Consider the following 9,343-nt stretch of genomic DNA (forward strand, 5'->3'; position numbering starts at 1 on the left):
TAATGAACGAAGGGTTAATTGGTGTATGTGTTGCTTAATCACATATTGACAACCCTAAATTGATTTTCGCTTAGTAAATTAAAATAGGGTTGGATTAAGTGGTTAACTGTTAGGGACGAATTCTTCATAACCTAGGACAAGAGAATGACTTCTGAATCAGAGGAAACAACACGTTTTTAATACTATTAATTTCGTATTCCAGTTCGCTTGTTCTTTGATTCACAAAACAAACAACCCCCCACCCCCAATTGTTACTGTTATTACGAAGCATATTATGAGCATTTGGTTAGTCATTGCTCGTTGGGAAATGACCTAGGATCACTTCCTAGTGATTGCATTCTAATGTTTATTTGATTTGGGTATGGCCTTGATCAATTTTGGCGCCGTTGCCGGGGAGCAGTGTCCAAAGGTTCATAATAGCTAGTGATTCGTGTTTTATGTTTAGTTGTTTTACGTTTAATTCTTTCGTGTTGTGTTAGTGTCTTGTTATTTTGTTTAGTATAGTGTTTTGTTTAGTTTTTCTGTTCAGTTCTTCCCCTGTTTCAGTTTTTGTGTTTTGCTGTGAATAGTGCTTAGTGACGGAATTAGAGACTGATTATGTGTTACTGTTCACACAGCATTACATAGCGACAATTGTTGACAATTTAATTGGCGATTTTTGTTTTGATAGTTAGGGTTGTTATTTTTGGCTGAATTTTGGTGTGGTAGGTTCTTTTGAGTCATATTTGTGTGAAAAATACCAGGAACACTTGTTGTGACTAGATTTGAGAGATTCAAAAAATTGAGAACTTGTGTTTAGCAAAACTTCAAACGGCCATAACTTTTGCTCCGGGTATCAGAATGACTATTATTATATATGTATTTGGGGTAGAAAAAAATTTCCCATGCCGTGATAGCTCGCCAAAGGTCGGCTGAGATCTCCAACTAGCCAAAATCACATGTTTACTAGTTTTTTTTTTTTTCAAGTTTTATTGTTTTATTTTTCTAAACTTTCCTTAGGCAGTTTCCATAGTTAGACTTTGAATTTTTGTCTGAAATTTTTTGTGCTATCTTTTCATGATTTCAGGGTGTTGCTTAAAAAATTTCAGCTCATTTGGATATTGTTTGAGTATAGCTGTAGTTTAAACCTTCACTTTTACTTGCACGAGAAGGCAACTAGTTGTGCATGCTGAATGTAGTGTATGACTAGAGGCAATCCATCTGACTTACAACCCTTTGATCCTGAGATAGATAGGACATTTCATAGGTTAATTACGCATAGTGTGAATCCTACTTTCCCTGAACATTTTGTACCTTTTGAGCATCCTGAGCATTCTGTTATTGGTGAGTCTGAGCAGTCTGTTATTGGTGATTTTGAACATCCTGATTTTGAGCATTATAATTTTGAACATTCTGATTTTGAACATTATGAGAACATGGCACAACCTCCACCCCGTGAGAGGACTCTAAGGGAAATGGTTGCACCTGATTTCACCTACGAAAGCTTGTGCATCCAATACCCTGATGAGGATGTCCCATATGTTCTTAAAACTGGACTGATCCATTTGCTTCCAAAGTTTCATGGCCTTTTAGGTGAAGACCCGCACAAACATCTGAAAGAATTCCATATTGTCTGTTCCACCATGAAACCAAAAGATGTCCAGGAGGATCACATATTCCAGAAGGCCTTTCCTCATTCTTTAGAGGGAGTGTTAAAGGACTGGCTATATTACCTTGCTCCAAGGTCCATCACGAGCTGGGATGACCTCAAGAGAGTATTCTTAGAAAAAAATTTCCCTGCTTCCAGGACCACGACCATCAGAAAGGATATTTCAGGCATTAGGCAACTCAGTGGAGAGAGCCTATATGAATACTGGGAGAGATTTAAAAAAATATGTGCCAGTTGCCCTCACCACCAGATTTCAGAGCAGCTTCTTCTCCAATATTTTTATGAAGGACTCAGTAACATGGAGAGAGGTATGATAGATGCTGCCAGTGGTGGAGCCCTTGAAGACATGACCCCTGCTAAAGCCAGGAATTTAATTGAGAAGATGGCTTCCAACTCCCAACAGTTTAGCGCCAGAAATGATGCTATAGTCATTAGAGGGGTGCATGAGGTAACCACAAACTCATCTGCATCATCTGAAACTAAGAAGCTTGAAGGTAAACTAGATGCCTTGGTTAACTTGGTAACCCAACTGGCCATGAATCAAAAATTTGTACCTGTCGTAAGACTCTGTGGTTTATGCTCCTTTGCCGACAACCACACAGACCTTTGCCCTTCTGTGCAGCAATCTGAAACAATTGAACAGCCTGAAGCTTATGCTACAAACATCTACAATAGACCTCCTCAACCTCAGCAGCAAAATCAGTCACAACAGAACAATTATGACCTCTCCAGCAACAGGTACAATCCTGGGTGGAGGAATCATCCCAACCTTAGATGGTCGAGTCCTTCACAACAGCAGCAACAACAACAACAACCTTATTTTCAGAATGCTTCTAGCCCAAGCAGACCATACGTTCCTTCACCAATCCAGCAACAACAACAAAAGTAGCAACAACCCCAGAAATAGGAAACAGTTGAGACTCCTCCGCAACCTTCCCTTGAAGAACTTGTGAGGCAAATGACTATGCAAAACATGCAGTTTCAACAAGAGACCAGAGCCTCTATTCAGAGCTTAACTAATCATATGGGACAATTGGCTACATAGTTAAATCAACAACAGTCCCAAAATTCTAACAGATTTACCTTCTCAATCTGTCCAGAATCCCAAAAATGTGAGTGCCATTACATTGAGGTCGGGAAAGCAGTGTCAAGGACCTCAATCAGCAACATCTTCCTCATCCACAAATGAACCTGCCCAACTTCACTCTACTCCAGAAAAAGACGATGACAAAAATTTAAAGAGTAAGTTGCCTAACAATTTCTATGCAGGTGAATCTTCCACTGGTAATTCTGACTTACAGAAGCAGCATATCCCTCTTCCATTCCCTCCAAGAGCAATTTCCAACAAAAAAAATGGAAGAAGCAGAGAAGGAGATCTTGGAAACATTTAGAAGAGTAGAGGTAAACATACCTCTGCTAGATGCAATAAAGCAAATTCCAAGCTATGTTAAATTCTTGAAAGAGTTGTGCACTCATAAGCGAAAGCTTAAAGGAAGTGAAAGAATTTGCATGGGCAGAAATGTCTCCGCATTGATTGGTAAATCTGTCCCCCAAATCCCTGAAAAATGTAAAGATCCAGGTACATTCTGCATACCTTGTATTATAAGGAATAGTAAGTTTGACAATGCCATGCTAGATTTAGGAGCTTCTGTTAGTGTTATGCCTCTGTCTATTTTTAATTCCCTATCTCTTGGTCCTTTGCAGTCAACTGATGTGGTGAATCATTTAGCTAATAGAAGTGTTGCCTATCATGCTGGTTTCATAGAGGATGTCTTAGTTAGAGTTGGTGAACTGATTTTCCCTGTTGATTTTTATATTTTGAATATGGAGGAGGGATTTTCTCAAGGATCAGTTCCCATCATTCTAGGCAGACCTTTTATGAAAACTACTAGAACTAAGATAGATGTATATGCAGGCACACTATTTATGGAGTTTGGTGATATAACTGTTCATTTTAATTTTCTTGATGCTATGAAACACCCATTTGAAGATCTTTTTGTATTTCATGCTGAAATAATTGACCATAATGTTGATGAATACATGACTGATCTTCATTCTAATCTGCATGTCTGTCACTCTTCATGCATTGAATATGAATTTGTACTTGATCATATGTCTGAATTTGATGCTGAGAGTGAATCTGAATTTGATATTGATTACATGTCTGGTGATGTTTTTCCTCTTGAGATTGATTTTCTAGAGTCAGATAGAACTAACCATGTTTCAGGAAGCACATATACCTTTGACTTTCTTTATGAGGTACAGGCTGAGAAACCATCTCTTTCAACCACTATCCAGCCACCCACACCAGAATTGAAGTCTCTGCCATCAAATTTAAAATATGCTTACTTGGATGATAGCAAAAGTTTTCAAGTAATTATATCTGCCTCCCTTGCTGATGAGCAAGAGGAAAAGCTATTATATGTTCTCAAGAAGCATAAGAAGGCTATAGGCTGGACCATGGCGGACATTCCTAGTATTAGCCCATCCACATGTATGCATCGGATAAATTTAGAGGATGGGGCTAAACCAGTAAGACAGCCACAGAGAAGACTCAACCCGGTGATTCTTGATGTAGTGAAGAAGGAGGTAACCAAGCTTTTGCAAGCTGGAATCATTTATCCTATCTCCAATAGCCAATGGGTGAGTCCTGTCCAAGTAGTTCCGAAGAAAACCGGCCTCACCGTGATAAAAAATGAGAAGGAGAAGCTGATTCCTACTCGGGTGCAGAACAGTTGGAGAGTCTGCATCGACTATGGGAGGCTGAACCAGGTTACCAAAAAGGACCATTTTCCCCTGCCATTCATTGACCAGATGCTTGAACGCCTGGCAGGAAAATCTCACTACTGTTTCCTTGATGGTCTCTCTGGTTATATGCAAATCACTATTGCTCTTGAGGATCAGGGAAAAAACCACATTCACTTGCCCCTTATAGGAGGATGCCTTTCAACCTGTGCAATGCCCCTGGTACCTTCCAGCGGTGCATGACCAGTATTTTCGGTGACTTTTTGGAAAATTGCATAGAGGTGTTTATGGATGATTTCACTGTATATGGATCCTCTTTTGATGTTTGTTTGGATAGTCTGGAAAAGGTTTGGAATAGATGCATTGAAACTAACCTTGTTCTAAATTTTGAAAAATGTCATTTTATGGTTGAGCAAGGTATAGTTTTAGGCCACATTATTTCCAATAAGGGCATTGAAGTAGATCCTGCAAAAATTTATGTTATTTCACAATTGCCTTACCCCTCTTGCATTCGAGAGGTGCGATCTTTTCTTGGTCATGCAGGATTCTACAGGCGCTTTATAAGAGATTTTAGCAAAGTATCCCTTCCACTATCCAACTTGTTGCAAAAGGAGGTGGAGTTTGACTTTAATGATAAATGCAAAGAGGCTTTTGATTGCCTTAAAAGAGTACTGACTACCACCCCCATCATCCAGGCACCCGACTGGACAACCCCTTTTGAGCTTATGTGTGATGCATCAAATTAAGCATTGGGGGCTGTCCTAGCTCAGAAAATTGATAAATTGCCTAGGGTGATATATTATGCTTCTAGGACTTTAGATGTTGCCCAAGCGAATTTTTCATTCTTATTTGCTTGGTACTCGCATTATTGTTTATACTAACCATGCAGCTCTAAAGTACTTGTTGAAGAAGGCTAATTCAAAGCCTAGGTTGATCCGATGGATGCTCTGGCTCCAAGAGTTTGACTTGGAGATCCGTGATAGGAGCGGAGCACAAAATTTAGTTACTGATCATTTGAGTCGGATCGAACATGTGTCTGATGAGGACTCACCCATTCGGGATGATTTCCTAGATGATCATTTATATATATTGTGTAGTATTTCTGATTCTTTTTCTACTCCCTGGTTTGCTAACATTGTAAATTATTTAGTTGCTTCTGTTTTCCCTCCCTTAGCATCTAAGGCCCAAAAAGATAAAATTAAAAGTGATGCTAAGCATTTTATTTGGGATGACCCTTACTTGTGGAAATTGTGCAGTGATCAGGTCATTAGACGATGCATTCCAGATCATGAGACTGACTCAGTCCTGTAGTTCTGTCATTCTTCCACACCGGGAGGTCATCTGGGTGTTCAAAGGACAGCTCGCAAAGTGCTTGACTATGGCTTTTATTGGCCCACCATCTTTAAAGATGCGTGGAACATTTGTAGCACTTATAAGCAGTGTCAGAGAGCAAGAAGTGCACTTACATGGCGACAACAAATGCCTCAGCAACCCATGCTATTCTGTGAGGTGTTTGATGTCTGAGGCATAGATTTCATGGGCCCTTTTCCTGTCTCTTATGGTTATGTTTATATTCTCCTTGCAGTTGATTATGTTTCAAAATGGGTGGAAGCCAAGCCCACCAGAACAAATGATGCTAAGGTTGTTGTAGATTTTGTCAGATCTAATCTGTTTTGCAGGTTTGGAGTACCTAAAGCAATCGTTAGTGATCAAGGAACCCATTTTTGCAACAAATCAATGCATGCCTTGCTTAAAAAGTACGGGGTTGTACACAGGGTATCCACACCATACCACCCCCAAACCAATGGACAGGCAAAAATTTCTAATAGGGAGATCAAGAGAATTTTAGAGAAGATTGCGTGGCCAAGCAGGAAAGATTGGAGTACTAGGCTTGATGATGCTCTTTGGGCACATAGGAGTACCTACAAAGCACACATATTAATGTCTCCTTATCGAGTTGTCTTTGGAAAGGCATGTCATCTTCCATTGGAGATTGAGCACAAAGCATACAAAGCAGTGAAGACATGCAACTTCTCTATGGATCAAGCTGGTGAGGAAAGAAAGTTGCAACTGAGTGAGTTAGATGAGATCCGCCTAGAAGCTTACGAGAATGCCAAGTTATACAAAGAAGAAGTTCCATGATATCATGATAATTAAGAAGGACTTCATGGTTGGGCAAAAAGTGTTATTGAATAATTCTAGGCTTGGACTCATGAGTGGTAAGTTGAGGTCTAAGTAGATCGGTCCTTTTGTTGTTACTAATTTTTTTCCTTATGGTACAGTTGAGATCAAAAGCGACTCCACAAACAAGAGCTTCAAGGTCAATGGACACCGACTTAAGCCATTCCTCACAAACCCTTCTTTAGTGGACATAGTGGTGGAAGAGACTTCCTTAATCCACCCTACTTTTCCTCCACCATGACTTAGGGAGTTCTTCTTTTCCTATCTCCTTCTTTGCTTTTATCACACTTGTCTGATTCTATTTGATGGTTTAATTGCTTCTAATATTTTAATTGTGTTACATTGAGGACAATGTGTTGTTTAAGTATGGGGGGAGTGTTGTTTGGTTTTGCTAGTTTTGTTGGATTTGTTAATTTTGTTAGTTTTGTTGGGTTTCTAGTTTAATATTTTAGGTCAATTCTGTTTGCATGTACAACTTAGCATGTTTTTCTTTGAATTATAGGATATGTTCAAGTAATGGGTAATTGTTCTGAAAATAAAAGTCTCTTGACATTTTGTGATTTGAAATCCTTGTTTTTCCTCTACATGTCATGATTGTTTTTAAAGTGATAAGTTTACCTTTGTGAGAATTTGAGCCATCCATCATCATAATCATTTGGTGTGTTTTGCCCCATTGGTTGCTTGCACAATAGCCTTGGCTTGATTCTTGTTGATGCTTCCTAATTCACATGCATATTTGCAAATGATATAGGCAATTTTGTTCTTATAAGCCTCTAGCCAAATGGACTTACCTTGAATTAATTCCTTTGATATCCCTTTTGAGCCTTGTTTCCCTTTCCTTGTTTTGAAGCTCACTACAAGCCTTAAGTGAAAAACCATGATATCACCTTATCCTTAAGGAATTTTGGAGATTTGGAATTGTTTAGGGAATAAGTGTGGGGGGTTTTATTTCATTGGATAACATGTTTTGTTGGATATGATTCATGATGCATTTTGGGTCATACTTGATGTACATTGTATATTGGTTAAATGTTGGACATGCTGAATGATACGCTATTTCTCAAATGCTGCATTTTTCAAAAAAAAAAATCAAGTTGAATCAATTAGAAAAAGAAAAAGAAAAGCAATAAAGTTGAGTGAATAAGATCTTAAATAGAAAAAGAATGATGAGACTCTTGGTTCTACTCTTTATGTTTAAATTTTATCTTTAGGTTTTCTTATTTTTTTTCTTAATATGCACTTATTCCCCATTGCTCCACTATTCCTTTGGGATTTAGCTACTTATTCCATATTTTTCCCTACCTTGTCCTTGGCCCCATTACAACCTTAAAATACCTTTTGATCCTCATGTGCTTGTGTTTATGGGTTGATTGTCAATTTTAGAATCTTGCCAAGTTTATGTGGTGTTGGTTTTCATGGGTGCTTTGAGGGTAAATAGTAGTCTAGACACTTGAGAGATAGAGTGTATATCATGTGAGGCTTTATCACTTTTCATTCTTGAGCTGATTAACTATTTTGTCATGATTGGGTTGCTTGGATGATTTTCATGAATGTCTTGACTCTTTGGATCTCTTCATGTTAGATGCTAGATGTTACCCATTCCTCTCATTCCTTGATGTTCATTGAGAAATATGTAATTTCTTTTTGTTTTTCTCTCTTTGATATCCTTGGATTTTGTTCTTTGTTTCATTTTGCCCAGGAGTGCAAAAGGCTAAGTATGGGGGATTTTGATGTGCCATTATTTTCTCCTATTTCTTAACCCTTTATGCACCATTTTAATTACTGATTAGTCTTAATTGTCAAATTAATTAGGCAGTTTTATTATTTGGGCTCATTCAACTATTTTTATGTTTTTAATCTAATTTCAGGAATTAATGAAGCATTAAGCTTAATCTGGATTTTGGTTGTGGACTTAAAGAGGGAAAATAAAGCAACGTTTACCTTAGTTAATTTCTAATTAGGAGATTGCAATTTTATTTTATGTTGTTCAGTGTTTATTTCGTTTTGGGTCAGAGTAATGTAATAGGGCCCAATGACTTTCAATGACCCTTATAAATAGTAGCCTTGGGATTCGTGTAAGGGAGGCTATTATTATTGAGAGCATAGAGTTTTAGGGTTCTATGTTTTTGAGCTTTATGTTACCGCTCACGTGAATTCATTTTTTTTTCCATTTTTCTGCCTTCAATTGCAATTTTGTTTTGTTCCTTTTTATGCTTTTAGCTTCATTTATGTTTCTGTTTTTAGCTTCATTTACGTTTTTGCTTTTAGTTTCATTTACGTTTTCTGCTTTTGTTGAAATTATGGAAGGCTATATTTCTGATGTTGTTTCCTTCTGAGGACGAAGCTAAACTCTCTTCGAGGTTCTGTTTATAATGTAGCTTCCTGGTAGTTTTCCCTTCACCAATTAACCTACATTCGTTACTTTTAATCTATGCATGCTTCGTGTTCGATTAATTGCCTCTGTGCTTAACTTACGTTCGTGCTTAATGAATGAAGGGTTAATTGGTGTATGTGTTGCTTAATCACATATTGAGAACCCTAAATTGATTTTCGCTTAGTAAATTAAAATAGGGTTGGATTAAGTGGTTAACTGTTAGGGACGAATTCTTCATAACCTAGGACAAGAGAATGGCTTCTGAATCAGATGAAACAACATGTTTTCAATTGATTTGCTCATTTTGGTCCTATATTAGTTGTATTTTAAAGTTTGTATTCTTAACTATATTACGCTCCTCAAATTCTAGTAACTTGCAAGTCATTTCTTTTATG

At 37.8% G+C, this 9,343-nt stretch overlaps 1 non-coding gene across 1 annotated transcript; it reads right to left on the reverse strand.

The window, feature by feature from the left end:
* Positions 1–1,793: 1,793 nt before the first annotated feature.
* Positions 1,794–1,900, reverse strand: LOC113002244 (small nucleolar RNA R71). Its single transcript, XR_003267788.1, has one exon. It is a non-coding gene; the product is annotated as a small nucleolar RNA R71 (small nucleolar RNA).
* Between the last annotated feature and the right edge of the window lie 7,443 nt (positions 1,901–9,343).

Source organism: Glycine max, chromosome 7 (genome assembly GCF_000004515.6).
Source record: "Glycine max cultivar Williams 82 chromosome 7, Glycine_max_v4.0, whole genome shotgun sequence".
NCBI classification, from domain to species: domain Eukaryota; kingdom Viridiplantae; phylum Streptophyta; class Magnoliopsida; order Fabales; family Fabaceae; genus Glycine; species Glycine max.